Source organism: Camellia sinensis, unplaced genomic scaffold, assembly GCF_055761805.1.
Source record: "Camellia sinensis isolate YWXY unplaced genomic scaffold, ASM5576180v1 Unanchor6, whole genome shotgun sequence".
Classification (NCBI taxonomy): domain Eukaryota; kingdom Viridiplantae; phylum Streptophyta; class Magnoliopsida; order Ericales; family Theaceae; genus Camellia; species Camellia sinensis.
The window spans coordinates 13,610,001-13,630,000 of NW_028129474.1; positions in this window are offsets into that span (position 1 = coordinate 13,610,001).

The window sequence follows — 20,000 nt, forward strand, 5'->3', positions numbered from 1 at the left end:
CATGCCTTGCCACCGCGTTGCCCAGCATGCCATGCCACCGCGTTGCCCGGCGTGCCATGCCTTAGCCTTGGCCAACATGTCGTGCCACGGCCTCGGCCCGCATGCCATGCCATGCCACGGCCCGCATGTCTTGCCACGGCCTCGGACCGCATGCCTTGCTACGGCGTCTCCCACCACGCCATGCCACGGCCTCGGCCCGCATGCGTTGCTACGACGTTGCCCAACATGCCATGCCACGGCCCCGGCCCGCATGCCTTGCCACCGCGTTGCCCAGCATGCCATGCCACCGCGTTGCCCGGCGTGCCATGCCTTAGCCTTGGCCAACATGTCGTGCCACGGCCTCGGCCCGCATGCCTTGCTACGACTATGCCCAACATGCCATGCCACGGCCTCGGCCCGCATGCCTTGCCGCCGCGTTGCCCAGCATGCCATGCCACCGCGTTGCCCGGCGTGCCATGCCTTAGCCTTGGCCAACATGTCGTGCCACGGCCTCGGCCCGCATGCCATGCCATGCCACGGCCCGCATGTCCTGCCACGGCCTCGGACCGCATGCCTTGCTACGGCGTCGCCCACCACGCCATGCCACGGCCTCGGCCCGCATGCGTTGCTACGACGTTGCCCAACATGCCATGCCACGGCCCCGGCCCGCATGCCTTGCCACCGCGTTGCCCAGCATGCCATGCCACCGCGTTGCCCGGCGTGCCATGCCTTAGCCTTGGCCAACATGTCGTGCCACGGCCTCGGCCCGCATGCCATGCCATGCCACGGCCTCGGCCCGCTTGCCTTGCGACGGCGTCGCCCAACATGCCATGCCACGGCCTCGGCCCGCATGCCATGCCGCGGCCTCGGCCCGCATGCCTTGCTACGACGTTGCCCAACATGCCATGCCACGGCCCCGGCCCGCATGCCTTGCTATGACGTGGCCCAACATGCCATGCCACGGCCTCGGCCCGCATGCCTTGTTACGGCGTCGCCCAACATGCCATGCCACGGCCTCGGCCCGCATGCCATGCCACGGCCTCGGCCCGCATGCCTTGCTACGACGTTGCCCAACATGCCATGCCACGGCCCCGGCCCGCATGCCTTGCCACCGCGTTGCCCAGCATGGCATGCCACCGCGTTGCCCGGCGTGCCATGCCTTAGCCTTGGCCAACATGTCGTGCCACGGCCTCGGCCCGCATGCCATGCCATGCCACGGCCCGCATGGCTTGCCACGGCGTTGCCAAACATGCCATGCCACGGCCTCGGCCCGCATGCCATGCCACGGCGTCGCCCAACATGCCATGCCACGGCCACGGCCCGCATGCCTTGCTACGGCGTTGCCCAACATGCCATGCCACGGCCTCGGCCCGCATGCCTTGCCACCGCGTTGCCCAGCATGCCCTGCCACCGCGTTGCCCGGCGTGCCATGCCTTGGCCTTGGCCAACATGTCGAGCCACGGCCTGGGCCCGCATGCCATGCCATGCCACGGCCCGCATGACATGCCACGGCGTCGGCCCGCATGCCTTGCTACGGCGTCGCCAAACATGCCACGCCACGGCCTCGGCCCGCATGCCATGCCACGGCCTCGGCCCGCATGCCATGCCACGGCCTCGGCCCGTGTGACATGCCACGGCCTCGGCCCGCATGCCATGCCACGGCGTCGGCTCGCATGACATGCCACGGCCTCGACCCGCATGCCTTGCTACGGCGTCGCCCAACATGCGATGCCACGGCCTCGGCCCCCATGACATGCCACGGCCTCGGCCCGCGTGCCATGCCACCGCGACGGCCTCGGCCCGCATGCCTTGCCACCGCGTTGCCCAGCATGCCATGCCACCGCGTTGCCCGGCGTGCCATGCCTTACCCTTGGCCAACATGTCGAGCCACGGCCTCGGCCCGCATGCCTTGCTACGGCGTCGCCCAACATGCCATGCCACGGCCTCGGCCCGCATGCCATGCCACGGCCTCGGCCCGCATGCCTTGCTACGGCGTTGCCCAACATGCCATGCCACGGCCTCGGCCCGCATGCCTTGCCACCGCGTTGCCCAGCATGCCATGCCACCGCGTTGCCCGGCGTGCCATGCCTTCGCCTTGGCCAACATGTCGAGCCACGGCCTCGGCCCGCATGCCTTGCTACGGCGTCGCCCAACATGCCATGCCACGGCCTCGGCCCGCATGCCATGCCACGGCCTCGGCCCGCATGCCATGCCACGGCCTCGGCCCGCATGACATGCCACGGCCTCGGCCCGCATGCCTTGCCACGACGTTGCCCAACATGCCATGCCATGCCACGGCCTCGGCCCGCATGCCATGCCATGCCACGGCCCGCATGTCTTGCCACGGCGTTGCCAAACATGCCATGCCACGGCCTCGGCCCGCATGCCTTGCGACGGCGTCGCCCAACATGCCATGCCACGGCCTCGGCCCGCATGACATGCCACGGCCTCGGCCCGCATGCCTTGCTACGGCGTCGCCAACATGCCATGCCACGGCCTCGGCCAGCATGCCATGCCACGGCCTCGGCGCGCATGACATGCCACAGCCTCGGCCCGCATGCCTTGCCACGACGTCGCCCAACTCGCCATGCCACGGCCTCGGCCCGCATGCCATGCCACGGCCTCGGCTCGCATGACATGCCACGGCCTCGGCCCGCATGCCTTGCTACGGCGTCGCCCAACATGCCATGCCACGGCCTCGGCCCGCATGACATGCCACGGCCTCGGAACGCATGCCTTGCTACGGCGTCGCCCAACATGCCATGCCACGGCCTCGGCCCGCATGCCATGCCACGGCCTCGGCCCGCATGCCTTGCTACGACGTTGCCCAACATGCCATGCCACGGCCCCGGCCCGCATGCCTTGCCACCGCGTTGCCCAGCATGCCATGCCACCGCGTTGCCCGGCGTGCCATGCCTTAGCCTTGGCCAACATGTCATGCCACGGCCTCGGCCCGCATGCCATGCCATGCCACGGCCCGCATGTCTTGCCACGGCCTCGGACCGCATGCCTTGCTACGGCGTCTCCCACCACGCCATGCCACGGCCTCGGCCCGCATGCGTTGCTACGACGTTGCCCAACATGCCATGCCACGGCCCCGGCCCGCATGCCTTGCCACCGCGTTGCCCAGCATGCCATGCCACCGCGTTGCCCGGCGTGCCATGCCTTAGCCTTGGCCAACATGTCGTGCCACGGCCTCGGCCCGCATGCCATGCCATGCCACGGCCCGCATGTCTTGCCACGGCGTTGCCAAACATGCCATGCCACGGCCTCGGCCCGCATGCCATGCCATGCCACGGCCCGCATGTCTTGCCACGGCGTTGCCAAACATGCCATGCCACGGCCTCGGCCCGCATGACTTGCGACGGCGTCGCCCAACATGCCATGCCACGGCCTCGGCCCGCATGCCATGCTACGGCCTCGGCCCGCATGACATGCCACGGCCTCGGCCCGCATGCCTTGCTACGGCGTCGCCCAACATGCCATGCCACGGCCTCGGCCCGCATGCCATGCCACGACCTCGGCGCGCATGACATGCCACAGCCTCGGCCCGCATGCCTTGCCACGACGTCGCCCAACTCGCCATGCCACGGCCTCGGCCCGCATGCCATGCCACGGCCTCGGCTCGCATGACATGCCACGGCCTCGGCCCGCATGCCTTGCTACGGCGTCGCCCAACATGCCATGCCACGGCCTCGGCCCGCATGACATGCCACGGCCTCGGAACGCATGCCTTGCTACGGCGTCGCCCAACCTGCCATGCCACGGCCTCGGCCCGCATGCCATGCCACGGCCTCGGCCCGCATGCCTTGCTACGACGTTGCCCAACATGCCATGCCACGGCCCCGGCCCGCATGCCTTGCCACCGCCTTGCCCAGCATGCCATGCCACCGCGTTGCCCGGCGTGCCATGCCTTAGACTTGGCCAACATGTCGTGCCACGGCCTCGGCCCGCATGCCATGCCATGCCACGGCCCGCATGTCTTGCCACGGCGTTGCCAAACATGCCATGCCACGGCCTCGACCCGCATGACATGCCACGGCGTCGGCCCGCATGCCTTGCTACGGCGTCGCCAAACATGCCACACCACGGCCTCGGCCCGCATGCCATGCCACGGCCTCGGCCCGCATGCCATGCCACGGCCTCGGCCCGCGTGACATGCCACGGCCTCGGCCCGCATGCCATGCCACGGCGTCGGCTCGCATGACATGCCACGGCCTCGGCCCGCATGCCTTGCTACGGCGTCGCCCAACATCCCATGCCACGGCGTCGCCCAACATGCCATGCCACGGCCTCGGCCCCCATGACATGCCACGGCCTCGGCCCGCGTGCCATGCCACGGCCTCGGCCCGCATGCCTTGCCACGACGTCGCCCAACTTGCCATGCCACGGCCTCGGCCCGCATGCCTTGCTACGGCGTCGCCCAACATGCCATGCCACGGCCTCGGCCCGCATGCCATGCCACGGCCACGGCCCGCATGCCTTGCTACGACGTTGCCCAACATGCCATGCCACGGCCCCGGCCCGCATGCCTCGCCACCGCGTTGCCCAGCATGCCATGCCACCGCGTTGCCCGGCGTGCCATGCCTTAGCCTTGGCCAGCATGTCGTTCCGCGGCCTCGGCCCGCATGCCATGCCATGCCACGGCCCGCATGTCTTGCCACGGCGTTGCCAAACATGCCATGCCACGGCCTCGGCCCGCATGACATGCCACGGCGTCGGCCCGCATGCCTTGCTACGGCGTCGCCAAATATGCCACGCCACGGCCTCGGCCCGCATGCCATGCCACGGCCTCGGCCCGCATGCCATGCCACGGCCTCGGCCCGCGTGACAGGCCACGGCCTCGGCCCGCATGCCATGCCACGGCGTCGGCTCGCATGACATGCCACGGCCTCGGCCCGCATGCCTTGCTACGGCGTCGCCCAACATGCGATGCCACGGCCTCGGCCCCCATGACATGCCACGGCCTCGGCCCGCGTGCCATGCCACGGCCTCGGCCCGCATGCCTTGCCACGACGTCGCCCAACTTGCCATGCCACGGCCTCGGCCCGCATGCATGCCACGGCCTCGGCTCGCTTGACATGCCACGGCCTCGGCCCGCATGCCTTGCTACGGCGTCGCCCAGCATGCCATGCCACGGCCTCGGCCCCCATGACATGCCACGGCCTCGGACCGCATGCCTTGCTACGGCGTCGCCCAACATGCCATGCCACGGCCTCGGCCCGCATGCCTTGCTACGACTATGCCCAACATGCCATGCCACGGCCTCGGCCCGCATGCCTTGCCGCCGCGTTGCCCAGCATGCCATGCCACCGCGTTGCCCGGCGTGCCATGCCTTAGCCTTGGCCAACATGTCGTGCCACGGCCTCGGCCCGCATGCCATGCCATGCCACGGCCCGCATGTCCTGCCACGGCCTCGGACCGCATGCCTTGCTACGGCGTCGCCCACCACGCCATGCCACGGCCTCGGCCCGCATGCGTTGCTACGACGTTGCCCAACATGCCATGCCACGGCCCCGGCCCGCATGCCTTGCCACCGCGTTGCCCAGCATGCCATGCCACCGCGTTGCCCGGCGTGCCATGCCTTAGCCTTGGCCAACATGTCGTGCCACGGCCTCGGCCCGCATGCCATGCCATGCCACGGCCTCGGCCCGCTTGCCTTGCGACGGCGTCGCCCAACATGCCATGCCACGGCCTCGGCCCGCATGCCATGCCGCGGCCTCGGCCCGCATGCCTTGCTACGACGTTGCCCAACATGCCATGCCACGGCCCCGGCCCGCATGCCTTGCTATGACGTGGCCCAACATGCCATGCCACGGCCTCGGCCCGCATGCCTTGTTACGGCGTCGCCCAACATGCCATGCCACGGCCTCGGCCCGCATGCCATGCCACGGCCTCGGCCCGCATGCCTTGCTACGACGTTGCCCAACATGCCATGCCACGGCCCCGGCCCGCATGCCTTGCCACCGCGTTGCCCAGCATGGCATGCCACCGCGTTGCCCGGCGTGCCATGCCTTAGCCTTGGCCAACATGTCGTGCCACGGCCTCGGCCCGCATGCCATGCCATGCCACGGCCCGCATGGCTTGCCACGGCGTTGCCAAACATGCCATGCCACGGCCTCGGCCCGCATGCCATGCCACGGCGTCGCCCAACATGCCATGCCACGGCCACGGCCCGCATGCCTTGCTACGGCGTTGCCCAACATGCCATGCCACGGCCTCGGCCCGCATGCCTTGCCACCGCGTTGCCCAGCATGCCCTGCCACCGCGTTGCCCGGCGTGCCATGCCTTGGCCTTGGCCAACATGTCGAGCCACGGCCTGGGCCCGCATGCCATGCCATGCCACGGCCCGCATGACATGCCACGGCGTCGGCCCGCATGCCTTGCTACGGCGTCGCCAAACATGCCACGCCACGGCCTCGGCCCGCATGCCATGCCACGGCCTCGGCCCGCATGCCATGCCACGGCCTCGGCCCGTGTGACATGCCACGGCCTCGGCCCGCATGCCATGCCACGGCGTCGGCTCGCATGACATGCCACGGCCTCGGCCCGCATGCCTTGCTACGGCGTCGCCCAACATGCGATGCCACGGCCTCGGCCCCCATGACATGCCACGGCCTCGGCCCGCGTGCCATGCCACGGCCTCGGCCGGCATGCCTTGCCACGACGTCGCCCAACTTGCCATGCCACGGCCTCGGCCCGCATGCATGCCACGGCCTCGGCTCGCTTGACATGCCACGGCCTCGGCCCGCATGCCTTGCTACGGCGTCGCCCAACATGCCATGCCACGGCCTCGGCCCCCATGACATGCCACGGCCTCGGACCGCATGCCTTGCTACGGCGTCGCCCAACATGCCATGCCACGGCCTCGGCCCGCATGCCATGCCACGGCCTCGGCCCGCATGCCTTGCTACGACGTTGCCCAACATGCCATGCCACGGCCTCGGCCCGCATGCCTTGCCGCCGCGTTGCCCAGCATGCCATGCCACCGCGTTGCCCGGCGTGCCATGCCTTAGCCTTGGCCAACATGTCGTGCCACGGCCTCGGCCCGCATGCCATGCCATGCCACGGCCCGCATGTCCTGCCACGGCCTCGGACCGCATGCCTTGCTACGGCGTCGCCCACCACGCCATGCCACGGCCTCGGCCCGCATGCGTTGCTACGACGTTGCCCAACATGCCATGCCACGGCCCCGGCCCGCATGCCTTGCCACCGCGTTGCCCAGCATGCCATGCCACCGCGTTGCCCGGCGTGCCATGCCTTAGCCTTGGCCAACATGTCGTGCCACGGCCTCGGCCCGCATGCCATGCCATGCCACGGCCTCGGCCCGCTTGCCTTCCGACGGCGTCGCCCAACATGCCATGCCACGGCCTCGGCCCGCATGCCATGCCGCGGCCTCGGCCCGCATGCCTTGCTACGACGTTGCCCAACATGCCATGCCACGGCCCCGGCCCGCATGCCTTGCTATGACGTGGCCCAACATGCCATGCCACGGCCTCGGCCCGCATGCCTTGTTACGGCGTCGCCCAACATGCCATGCCACGGCCTCGGCCCGCATGCCATGCCACGGCCTCGGCCCGCATGCCTTGCTACGACGTTGCCCAACATGCCATGCCACGGCCCCGGCCCGCATGCCTTGCCACCGCGTTGCCCAGCATGGCATGCCACCGCGTTGCCCGGCGTGCCATGCCTTAGCCTTGGCCAACATGTCGTGCCACGGCCTCGGCCCGCATGCCATGCCATGCCACGGCCCGCATGGCTTGCCACGGCGTTGCCAAACATGCCATGCCACGGCCTCGGCCCGCATGCCATGCCACGGCGTCGCCCAACATGCCATGCCACGGCCACGGCCCGCATGCCTTGCTACGGCGTTGCCCAACATGCCATGCCACGGCCTCGGCCCGCATGCCTTGCCACCGCGTTGCCCAGCATGCCCTGCCACCGCGTTGCCCGGCGTGCCATGCCTTGGCCTTGGCCAACATGTCGAGCCACGGCCTGGGCCCGCATGCCATGCCATGCCACGGCCCGCATGACATGCCACGGCGTCGGCCCGCATGCCTTGCTACGGCGTCGCCAAACATGCCACGCCACGGCCTCGGCCCGCATGCCATGCCACGGCCTCGGCCCGCATGCCATGCCACGGCCTCGGCCCGTGTGACATGCCACGGCCTCGGCCCGCATGCCATGCCACGGCGTCGGCTCGCATGACATGCCACGGCCTCGGCCCGCATGCCTTGCTACGGCGTCGCCCAACATGCGATGCCACGGCCTCGGCCCCCATGACATGCCACGGCCTCGGCCCGCGTGCCATGCCACGGCCTCGGCCGGCATGCCTTGCCACGACGTCGCCCAACTTGCCATGCCACGGCCTCGGCCCGCATGCATGCCACGGCCTCGGCTCGCTTGACATGCCACGGCCTCGGCCCGCATGCCTTGCTACGGCGTCGCCCAACATGCCATGCCACGGCCTCGGCCCCCATGACATGCCACGGCCTCGGACCGCATGCCTTGCTACGGCGTCGCCCAACATGCCATGCCACGGCCTCGGCCCGCATGCCATGCCACGGCCTCGGCCCGCATGCCTTGCTACGACGTTGCCCAACATGCCATGCCACGGCCTCGGCCCGCATGCCTTGCCGCCGCGTTGCCCAGCATGCCATGCCACCGCGTTGCCCGGCGTGCCATGCCTTAGCCTTGGCCAACATGTCGTGCCACGGCCTCGGCCCGCATGCCATGCCATGCCACGGCCCGCATGTCTTGCCACGGCCTCGGACCGCATGCCTTGCTACGGCGTCGCCCACCACGCCATGCCACGGCCTCGGCCCGCATGCGTTGCTACGACGTTGCCCAACATGCCATGCCACGGCCCCGGCCCGCATGCCTTGCCACCGCGTTGGCCAGCATGCCATGCCACCGCGTTGCCCGGCGTGCCATGCCTTAGCCTTGGCCAACATGTCGTGCCACGGCCTCGGCCCGCATGCCATGCCATGCCACGGCCTCGGCCCGCTTGCCTTGCGACGGCGTCGCCCAACATGCCATGCCACGGCCTCGGCCCGCATGCCATGCCGCGGCCTCGGCCCGCATGCCTTGCTACGACGTTGCCCAACATGCCATGCCACGGCCCCGGCCCGCATGCCTTGCTATGACGTGGCCCAACATGCCATGCCACGGCCTCGGCCCGCATGCCTTGTTACGGCGTCGCCCAACATGCCATGCCACGGCCTCGGCCCGCATGCCATGCCACGGCCTCGGCCCGCATGCCTTGCTACGACGTTGCCCAACATGCCATGCCACGGCCCCGGCCCGCATGCCTTGCCACCGCGTTGCCCAGCATGGCATGCCACCGCGTTGCCCGGCGTGCCATGCCTTAGCCTTGGCCAACATGTCGTGCCACGGCCTCGGCCCGCATGCCATGCCATGCCACGGCCCGCATGTCTTGCCACGGCGTTGCCAAACATGCCATGCCACGGCCTCGGCCCGCATGCCATGCCACGGCGTCGCCCAACATGCCATGCCACGGCCACGGCCCGCATGCCTTGCTACGGCGTTGCCCAACATGCCATGCCACGGCCTCGGCCCGCATGCCTTGCCACCGCGTTGCCCAGCATGCCCTGCCACCGCGTTGCCTGGCGTGCCATGCCTTGGCCTTGGCCAACATGTCGAGCCACGGCCTGGGCCCGCATGCCATGCCATGCCACGGCCCGCATGTCTTGCCACGGCGTTGCCAAACATGCCATGACACGGCCTCGGCCCGCATGACATGCCACGGCCCGCGTGCCTTGCCACGGCGTCGCCCAACATGCCATGCCACGGCCTCGGCCCGCATGCCATGCCACGGCCTCGGCCCGCATGACATGCCACAGCCTCGGCCCGCATGCCTTGCCACGACGTCGCCCAACTTGCCATGCCACGGCCTCGGCCCGCATGCCATGCCACAGCCTCGGCCCGCATGACATGCCACGGCCTCGGCCCGCATGCCTTGCTACGACGTTGCCCAACATGCCATGCCACGGCCCCGGCCCGCATGCCTTGCCACCGCGTTGCCCAGCATGCCATGCCACCGCGTTGCCCGGCGTGCCATGCCTTAGCCTTGGCCAACATGTCCTGCCACGGCCTCGGCCCGCATGCCATGCCCTGCCACGGCCCGCATGTCTTGCCACGGCCTCGGACCGCATGCCTTGCTACGGCGTCGCCCAACATGCCATGCCACGGCCTCGGCCCGCATGCCTTGCTACGGCGTCGCCCAACATGCCATGGCACGGTCTTGGTCAGCATGCCATGCCATGGCACCGCCTTGTGCAGCGTTGGCCAGCATGCCTTGGCCGGCATGCCATGCCAATGCCTTGGGCCAACATGGCGTGCCACGGGCTGGGCGAGCATGGCATGCCACGGGCTGGGCGAGCATGCCACGCCACGGCCTTGGCTAGCAGCAAGGCATGCCACGGCCTCGGCGAGCATGCCATGCCATGGCCAAGGCCAAGGCAGTGGGCAAGGCCAAGTCCCTGTGCAAGGCATGGCCAAGGCCAAGGCCAAGGCCAAGGCCGCGGGCAAAGGCCAAGGCCAAGGCCATGGCATGCCACCGCCTTGATCGAACTTTTTGAACATGATTCTTTTATAATCTTATCCAAACCGTGCAACACAATTAAAAATGCACTACAATCAATTTTAAATGTCATTCCCTATTTTTTTGCAATTTTCCTTGAGGTTTTCGAATTTTTAAAGCCCTTATTTGGCAAAAAAAATCAAAATAAAATAAAAAAAATGAAAAAATAATTTAATAATTTCTATAATTACTAGTGAATCATCCTTTAATTATTGGAATTTTTCCATAATTTTTTGACCATTTTTATTAATTTTTATTATTTTTAAAGTATTAAAATCGAAATAAATTAAAATAAAATATTTTCGGTAAAAAAATATTTTTTTTAATTTTTTTTATGGTGTATTAAATTATTTCCTACAACTTTCATGTTGAAAGTTTTGGCAAAAAACCATTACTTTTTAAAAAAACCCCATTATGACTCCTCGAATATGCTTGATGTTTCCTCCTGCCAGATTGAAAAGGGCTTAACAGGCTATTATAAGGGGGGGGCACCTCCCTTGCCCAGGCAAGGCAGTGGCAGGTACGCCCCATGTTGGGCGCGGCCTGGGCTGCGGCCTTGGGTTACATGCACTGCGGCTCGACCGCGGCCTGGGCTGCGGCCTGGGGCGGCTCGGCCGCGGCCTTGGGCGGCTCGGGCGCGGCCTGGGCGCGGCCTTGGGCGGCCTGGGCGCGGCCTTGCGCGGCCTGGGCGCGGCCTTGGGCGGACTGGACCGCGGCCTTGGGCGCGGCCTAGAGCAGCATGGCGTGGCATGCGCGCGGGCGTGGGCGGCCTGGCATGCGCGCGGCGTGGGCAGCACGGCATGGCATGCGCACGGCCTGGGCGGCCTGGCATGCAGCCGGCGTGGGCAGCACGGCATGGCATGCGCACGGCCTGGGCGGCCTGGCATGCAGCCGGCCTGGCATGCCCGCAGCGTGGGCAGCACGGCATGGCATGCGCACGGCCTGGGCGGCCTGGCATGCAGCCGGCCTGGGCAGCACGGCCTGGCATGCGCACGGCCTGGGCGGCCTGGCATGCAGCCGGCCAGGGCAGCCTGGCCTGGCATGCCCGCGGCGTGGGCAGCGTGGCCTGTGCGAATACCGCGCGCGTGGTCTTTTTGACCACGGTGCGCGTGTTGCGCGCATGGTCGCGCACGCCTTTGCACGCCTTCGCACGCAACGCACGTCTAGTGATAACAACCGCAGCCAAGGCAGCCCAGCCCCAAGGCCAAGGCCAGCAGCATGGCATGCCACGGCCAAGGCAGCCCAGCAAAAGCCAGCAGCATGCCATGCCAAGGCCAAGGCCAGCAGCATGCCATGCCACGGCCAAGGCAGCCCAGCCAAAGCCAGCAGCATGCCATGCCAAGCCAAGGCCAGCAGCATGCCATGCCTCGGCCAAGGCAGGCCAGCCAAAGCCAGCAGCATGCCATGCCAAGCCAAGGCCAGCAGCATGCCATGCCAAGGCCAAGGCAGCCCAGCCAAAGCCAGCAGCATGCCATGCCAAGCCAAGGCCAGCAGCATGCCATGCCAAGGCCAAGGCAGGCCAGCCAAAGCCAGCAGCATGCCATGCCAAGGCCAAGGCCAGCGGCATGGCATGCCACGGCCAAGGCAGCCCAGCCAAAGCCAGCAGCATGCCATGCCAAGGCCAAGGCCAGCAGCATGCCATGCCACGGCCAAGGCAGGCCAGCCAAAGCCAGCAGCATGCCATGCCAAGCCAAGGCCAGCAGCATGCCATGCCACGGCCAAGGCAGGCCAGCCAAAGCCAGCGGCATGCCATGCCAAGCCAAGGCCAGCAGCATGCCATGCCACGGCCAAGGCAGGCCAGCCAAAGCCAGCAGCATGCCATGCCAAGCCAAGGCCAGCAGCATGCCATGCCACGGCCAAGGCAGGCCAGCCAAAGCCAGCGGCATGCCATGCCAAGCCAAGGCCAGCAGCATGCCATGCCACGGCCAAGGCAGGCCAGCCAAAGCCAGCAGCATGCCATGCCAAGGCCAAGGCCAGCAGCATGCCATGCCTCGGCCAAGGCAGGCCAGCCAAAGCCAGCAGCATGCCATGCCAAGCCAAGGCCAGCAGCATGCCATGCCAAGGCCAAGGCAGCCCAGCCAGAGCCAGCAGCATGCCATGCCAAGGCCAAGGCCAGCAGCATGCCATGCCACGGCCAAGGCAGCCCAGCCACAGCCAGCAGCATGCCATGCCAAGGCCAAGGCCAGCAGCATGGCATGCCACGGCCAAGGCAGCCCAGCCAAAGCCAGCAGCATGCCATGCCAAGGCCAAGGCCAGCAGCATGCCATGCCACGGCCAAGGCAGCCCAGCCAAAGCCAGCAGCATGCCATGCCAAGCCAAGGCCAGCAGCATGCCATGCCTCGGCCAAGGCAGGCCAGCCAAAGCCAGCAGCATGCCATGCCAAGCCAAGGCCAGCAGCATGCCATGCCAAGGCCAAGGCAGCCCAGCCAAAGCCAGCAGCATGCCATGCCAAGCCAAGGCCAGCACAATGCCATGCCAAGGCCAAGGCAGGCCAGCCAAAGCCAGCAGCATGCCATGCCAAGGCCAAGGCCAGCAGCATGCCATGCCACGGCCAAGGCAGCCCAGCCAAAGCCAGCAGCATGCCATGCCAAGGCCAAGGCCAGCAGCATGCCATGCCACGGCCAAGGCAGGCCAGCCAAAGCCAGCAGCATGCCATGCCAAGCCAAGGCCAGCAGCATGCCATGCCAAGGCCAAGGCAGGCCAGCCAAAGCCAGCAGCATGCCATGCCAAGGCCAAGGCCAGCAGCATGCCATGCCACGGCCAAGGCAGCCCAGCCAAAGCAAGCAGCTTGCCATGCCAAGGCCAAGGCCAGCAGCATGCCATGCCACGGCCAAGGCAGCCCAGCCAAAGCCGGCAGCATGCCATGCCAAGGCCAAAGCCAGCAGCATGCCATGCCAAGGCCAAGGCCAGCAGCATGCCATGCCAAGGCCAAGGCCAGCAGCATGCTATGCCACGGCCAAGGCCAGCAGCATGCCATGCCAAGCCATGGGCAGCAGCATGCCATGCCAAGGCCAAGACAGCCCAGCCAAAGCCAGCAGCATGCCATGCCAAGGCCAAGGCCAGCAGCATGCCATGCCAAGGCCAAGGCAGCCCAGCCAAAGCCAGCAGCATGCCATGCCAAGGCCAAGGCCAGCAGCATGCCATGCCACGGCCAAGGCAGCCCAGCCAAAGCCAGCAGCATGCCATGCCAAGGCCAAGGCCAGCAGCATGCCATGCCACGGCCAAGGCAGGCCAGCCAAAGCCAGCAGCATGCCATGCCAAGCCAAGGCCAGCAGCATGCCATTCCAAGGCCAAGGCAGGCCAGCCAAAGCCAGCAGCATGCCATGCCAAGGCCAAGGCCAGCAGCATGCCATGCCACGGCCAAGGCAGCCCAGCCAAAGCAAGCAGCATGCCATGCCAAGGCCAAGGCCAGCAGCATGCCATGCCACGGCCAAGGCAGCCCAGCCAAAGCCAGCAGCATGCCATGCCAAGGCCAAGGCCAGCAGCATGCCATGCCACGGCCAAGGCAGCCCAGCCAAAGCCAGCAGCATGCCATGCCAAGGCCAAGGCCAGTAGCATGCCATGCCACGGCCAAGGCAGGCCAGCCAAAGCCAGCAGCATGCCATGCCAAGCCAAGGCCAGCAGCATGCCATGCCAAGGCCAAGGCAGCCCTGCCAAAGCCAGCAGCATGCCATGCCAAGGCCAAGGCCAGCAGCATGCCATGCCACGGCCAAGGCAGCCCAGCCAAAGCCAGCAGCATGCCATGCCAAGGCCAAGGCCAGCAGCATGCCATGCCACGGCCAAGGCAGCCCAGCCAACGCCAGCAGCATGCCATGCCAAGCCAAGGCCAGCAGCATGCCATGCCACGGCCAAGGCAGGCCAGCCAAAGCCAGCAGCATGCCATGCCAAGCCAAGGCCAGCAGCATGCCATGCCACGGCCAAGGCAGGCCAGCCAAAGCCAGCAGCATGCCATGCCAAGCCAAGGCCAGCAGCATGCCATGCCACGGCCAAGGCAGGCCAGCCAAAGCCAGCAGCATGCCATGCCAAGGCCAAGGCCAGCAGCATGCCATGCCTCGGCCAAGGCCGGCCAGCCAAAGCCAGCAGCATGCCATGCCAAGCCAAGGCCAGCAGCATGCCCTGCCAAGGCCAAGGCAGCCCAGTCAAAGCCAGCAGCATGCCATGCCAAGGCCAAGGCCACCAGCATGCCATGCCACGGCCAAGGCAGCCCAGCCAAAGCCAGCAGCATGCCATGCCAAGGCCAAGGACAGCAGCATGCCATGCCACGGCCAAGGCAGGCCAGCCAAAGCCAGCAGCATGCCATGCCAAGCCAAGGCCAGCAGCATGCCATGCCACGGCCAAGGCAGGCCAGCCAAAGCCAGCAGCATGCCATGCCAAGGCCAAGGCCAGCAGCATGCCATGCCACGGCCAAGGCAGCCCAGCCAAAGCCAGCAGCATGCCATGCCAAGCCAAGGCCAGCAGCATGCCATGCCACGGCCAAGGCAGGCCAGCCAAAGCCAGCAGCATGCCATGCCAAGCCAAGGCCAGCAGCATGCCATGCCAAGGCCAAGGCAGCCCAGCCAAAGCCAGCAGCATGCCATGCCAAGGCCAAGGCCAGCAGCATGCCATGCCACAGCCAAGGCAGCCCAGCCAAAGCCAGCAGCATGCCATGCCAAGGCCAAGGCCTGCAGCACGGCATGCCACGCCCAAGGCAGCCCAGCCAAAGCCAGCAGCATGCCATGCCAAGGCCAAGGCCAGCAGCATGCCATGCCACGGCCAAGGCCAGCAGCATGCCATGCCAAGCCAAGGCCAGCAGCATGCCATGCCAAGGCCAAGGCAGCCCAGCCAAAGCCAGCAGCATGCCATGCCAAGGCCAAGGCCAGCAGCATGCCATGCCACGGCCAAGGCAGCCCAGCCAAAGCCAGCGGCATGCCATGCCAAGGCCAAGGCCAGCAGCATGCCATGCCACGGCCAAGGCAGGCCAGCCAAAGCCAGCGGCATGCCATGCCAAGGCCAAGGCCAGCAGCATGCCATGCCACGGCCAAGGCAGGCCAGCCAAAGCCAGCGGCATGCCATGCCAAGGCCAAGGCCAGCAGCATGCCATGCCACGGCCAGGGCAGGCCAGCCAAAGCCAGCTGCATGCCATGCCAAGCCAAGGCCAGCAGCATGCCATGCCAAGGCCAAGGCAGCCCAGCCAAAGCCAGCAGCATGCCATGCCACGGCCAAGGGAGCCCAGCCAAAGCGAGCGGCATGCCATGCCAAGGCCAAGGCCAGCAGCATGCCATGCCACGGCCAAGGCAGCCCAGCCAAAGCCAGCAGCATGCCATGCCAAGGCCAAGGCCAGCAGCATGGCATGCCACGACCAAGGCAGCCCAGCCAAAGCCAGCAGCATGCCATGCCAAGGCCAAGGCCAGCAGCATGCCATGCCACGGCCAAGGCAGGCCAGCCAAAGCCAGCAGCATGCCATGCCAAGGCCAAGGCCAGCAGCATGCCATGCCACGGCCAAGGCCAGCAGCATGCCATGCCAAGCCATGGGCAGCAGCATGCCATGCCAAGGCCAAGGCAGCCCAGCCAAAGCCAGCAGCATGCCATGCCAAGGCCAAGGCCAGCAGCATGCCATGCCACGGCCAAGGCAGCCCAGCCAAAGCCAGCAGCATGCCATGCCAAGGCCAAGGCCAGCAGCATGCCATGCCACGGCCAAGGCAGGCCAGCCAAAGCCAGCAGCATGCCATGCCAAGCCAAGGCCAGCAGCATGCCATGCCAAGGCCAAGGCAGGCCAGCCAAAGCCAGCAGCATGCCATGCCAAGGCCAAGGCCAGCAGCATGCCATGCCACGGCCAAGGCAGCCCAGCCAAAGCAAGCAGCATGCCATGCCAAGGCCAAGGCCAGCAGCATGCCATGCCACGGCCAAGGCAGCCCAGCCAAAGCCAGCAGCATGCCATGCCAAGGCCAAGGCCAGCAGCATGCCATGCCACGGCCAAGGCAGCCCAGCCAAAGCCAGCAGCATGCCATGCCAAGGCCAAGGCCAGCAGCATGCCATGCCACGGCCAAGGCAGGCCAGCCAAAGCCAGCAGCATGCCATGCCAAGCCAAGGCCAGCAGCATGCCATGCCAAGGCCAAGGCAGCCCAGCCAAAGCCAGCAGCATGCCATGCCAAGGCCAAGGCCAGCAGCATGCCATGCCACGGCCAAGGCAGCCCAGCCAAAGCCAGCAGCATGCCATGCCAAGGCCAAGGCCAGCAGCATGCCATGCCACGGCCAAGGCCAAGGCCAGGGCAGCCCATCCGAAGCCAGCAACATTCCATGCCAAGGCCAACGCTGCCCAGCCAAGGCCAGCGACATGCCATGCCAAGGCCAAGCCCAGCCGCATGTCTTGCCACGGCCTTGTCCCGCAGCTTGGCGTGCCTTGGCCTTGGGCTAGAACATCGCATGCCACGCCCTTGGCAAGCAATCCCGTCCCTCGTGTAATTGCCATTTGGTTTGGCTTTGACTTACGTATATGTTGCCCTGCGAAATGCATGTCCCTCGGGTAATAGCCGTTTGGTTGCCTTTGACTTGCGAACACGTTGCTAGTGCTTTCCCCAGTGGAAGCTTGTTGGGAAAAGTATGTCCCTCGGAAGTTGCCTGTTGCATTCGAGCTATCCGATGCTTGCTCGGTTTCTCTAAGAGTTTTCGCACGTTCGTTGGGCTTTTTAATTATTTATTTACTCATAAAAATTATAATAAAATAAATAAAAAATAAAAAAATAATTGAAAAAATTACTATAATTACTAGTGCCTCATCTTATAATTGTTGGAATTTTTCTAGAATTTTTTGAGTATTTTTAGTAATTTTTATTATTTTTTAAGTATTAAAATTGAAATAAATTAAAATAAAATATTCCGGTGGCCAAATATTTTTTTATAATTTTTTTTTATGGTGTATTAAATTATTTCATACAACTTTCATGTTGAAAGTTTTGGCAAAAAATCATTACTTTTTAAAAAAACCCCATTATGACTCCTCAAACATGGTTGATGTTTCCTCCTGCCAGATTGAAAAGGGCTTAACAGGCTATTATAAGGGGGGGGCACCTCCCTTAAGGCTGGCCAGCATGGCCAGGCCACAGGCCACGCCTATGCCTAGGCGGGCGCTTGGCACATGCCATCGCTTGGCTTGTGGCATTGGCTTGTGGCATCGAAACTACATAGCCAAGCACGGGATGCGTCGAGTGGCGGCCCGCGGTGGTGGCGGTGGCACGTTGGCCTAGGCCAGCATGCCATGCCACAGCCTTGGCCAGCAACATGGCATGCCAAAGCCTTGGCCAGCAGCATGCCATGCCCTGGCCTTGGCAAGCATGTCATGCCACGGCCTTGGCCAGCAGCATGCCATGCCACGGCCTTGGCCAGCAGCATGCCATGCCCCGGCCTTCGCCAGCATGTCATGCCACGGCCTTGGCCAGCAACATGGCATGCCAAAGCCTTGGCCAGCAGCGTGCCATGCCCCGGCCTTGGCAAGCTTGTCATGCCACGGCCATGGCCAGCAGCGTGCCATGCCCCGGCCTTGGCCAGCAGCGTGCCATGCCACGACCTTGGCCAGCAGCTTGCCATGCCCCGGCCTTGGCCAGCATGCCATGCCACGGCCTTGGCCAGCAGCATGCCATGCCACGGCCTTGGCCAGCAACATGCCATGCCAAAGCCTTGGCCGGCAGCATGCCCTGCCCCGGCCTTGGCCGGCAGCATGGCAAGCCCAAGCCTTGGTCAGCAGCAGCATGCCATGCCAACGCCTTGGCCAGCAGCATGCCTTGCCACGGCCTCGTCCAGCAGCATGGCATGCCACGCCACGGCCTCGGCCATCAGCATGCCTTGCCACGGCCTCGGCCATCAGCATGCCTTGCCACGGCCTCGGCCATCAGCATGCCTTGCCACGGCCTCGGCCAGCAGCATGGCATGCCCCGGCCTTGGCCAGCAGCATGTCATGCCACGGCCTTGGCAAGCATGCCAAGCCACGGCCTTGGCAAGCATGCCATGTCCCTCGGGTAATTGTACAAGTTGCCTTGCGAAATGCATGTCCCTCGGTTAAATTGCCATTTGGTTGGCTTTGGCGTGCGAACGAGTTGCCTGTGCTTTCCTTGTGGAAGCTTGTTGCGAGAAGTATGTCCCTCGAAAGTTGCCTGTTGCGTTTGTTATTTGCATTCGCGCTAACCGGTGCTTGCTCGGCCTCTCTAAATGTTTTCGCGCGTTCGTCGGGCTTCTTAGTCCTTCGGGGGGTGATTCGTTTTGGGGGGCTGGTGCACAGTGTACGTCGTGGCGCGTGAGTTGTGTTCGGTTTGTGCGAGTTGGACGGATCCCTGCCTGTGCAGCGAACTCCACTGGTGCATTCCTCCATGTCCCTCGGGTGATGCCTTTAGGTTGTCTTCGACTCGCCTTCGGGTTGCCTGCGCTTCCCTAGTGGAAGGTGCCTTGCGAAAGGCGTGTCCCTCGGGTAATTGCCATTTGGTTGGCTTTGACGTTCGAACGAGTTGCCTATGCTTTCCTAGTGGAAGCTTGTTGCGAAAAGTATGTCCCTCGAAAGTTGCCTGTTGCGCTTGTTATTTGCATTCGCGCTAACCGGTGCTTGCTCGGCCTCTCTAAATGTTTTCGCGCGTTCGTCGGGCTTCCTGGTCCTTCGGGGGGTGATTCGTTTTGGGGGGCTGGTGCACAGTGTACGTCGTGGCGCGTGAGTTGTGTTCGGTTTGTGCGAGTTGGACGGATCCCTGCCTGTGCAGCGAACTCCACTGGTGCATTCCTCCATGTCCCTCGGGTGATGCCTTTAGGTTGTCTTCGACTCGCCTTCGGGTTGCCTGCGCTTCCCTAGTGGAAGGTGCCTTGCGAAAAGCGTGTCCCTCGGGTAATTGCCATTTGGTTGGCTTTGACGTTCGAACGAGTTGCCTATGCTTTCCTAGTGGAAGCTTGTTGCGAAAAGTATGTCCCTCGAAAGTTGCCTGTTGCGCTTGTTACTTGCATTCGCGCTAACCGGTGCTTGCTCGGCCTCTCGAAATGTTTTCGCGCGTTCGTCGGGCTTCTTAGTCCTTCGGGGGGTGATTCGTTTTGGGGGGCTGGTGCACAGTGTACGTCGTGGCGCGTGAGTTGTGTTCGGTTTGTGCGAGTTGGACGGATCCCTGCCTGTGCAGCGAACTCCACTGGTGCATTCCTCCATGTCCCTCGGGTGATCGCCTTTAGGTTGTCTTCGACTCGCCTTCGGGTTGTCTGCGCTTCCCTAGTGGAAGGTGCCTTGCGAAAAGCATGTCCCTTGGGTAATTGCCATTTGGTTGGCTTTGACGTTCGAACGAGTTGCCTGTGCTTTCCTAGTGGAAGCTTGTTGCGAAAAGTATGTCCCTCGAAAGTTGCCTGTTGCGCTTGTTATTTGCGTTCGCGCTAACCGGTGCTTGCTCGGCCTCTCTAAATGTTTTCGCGCGTTCGTCGG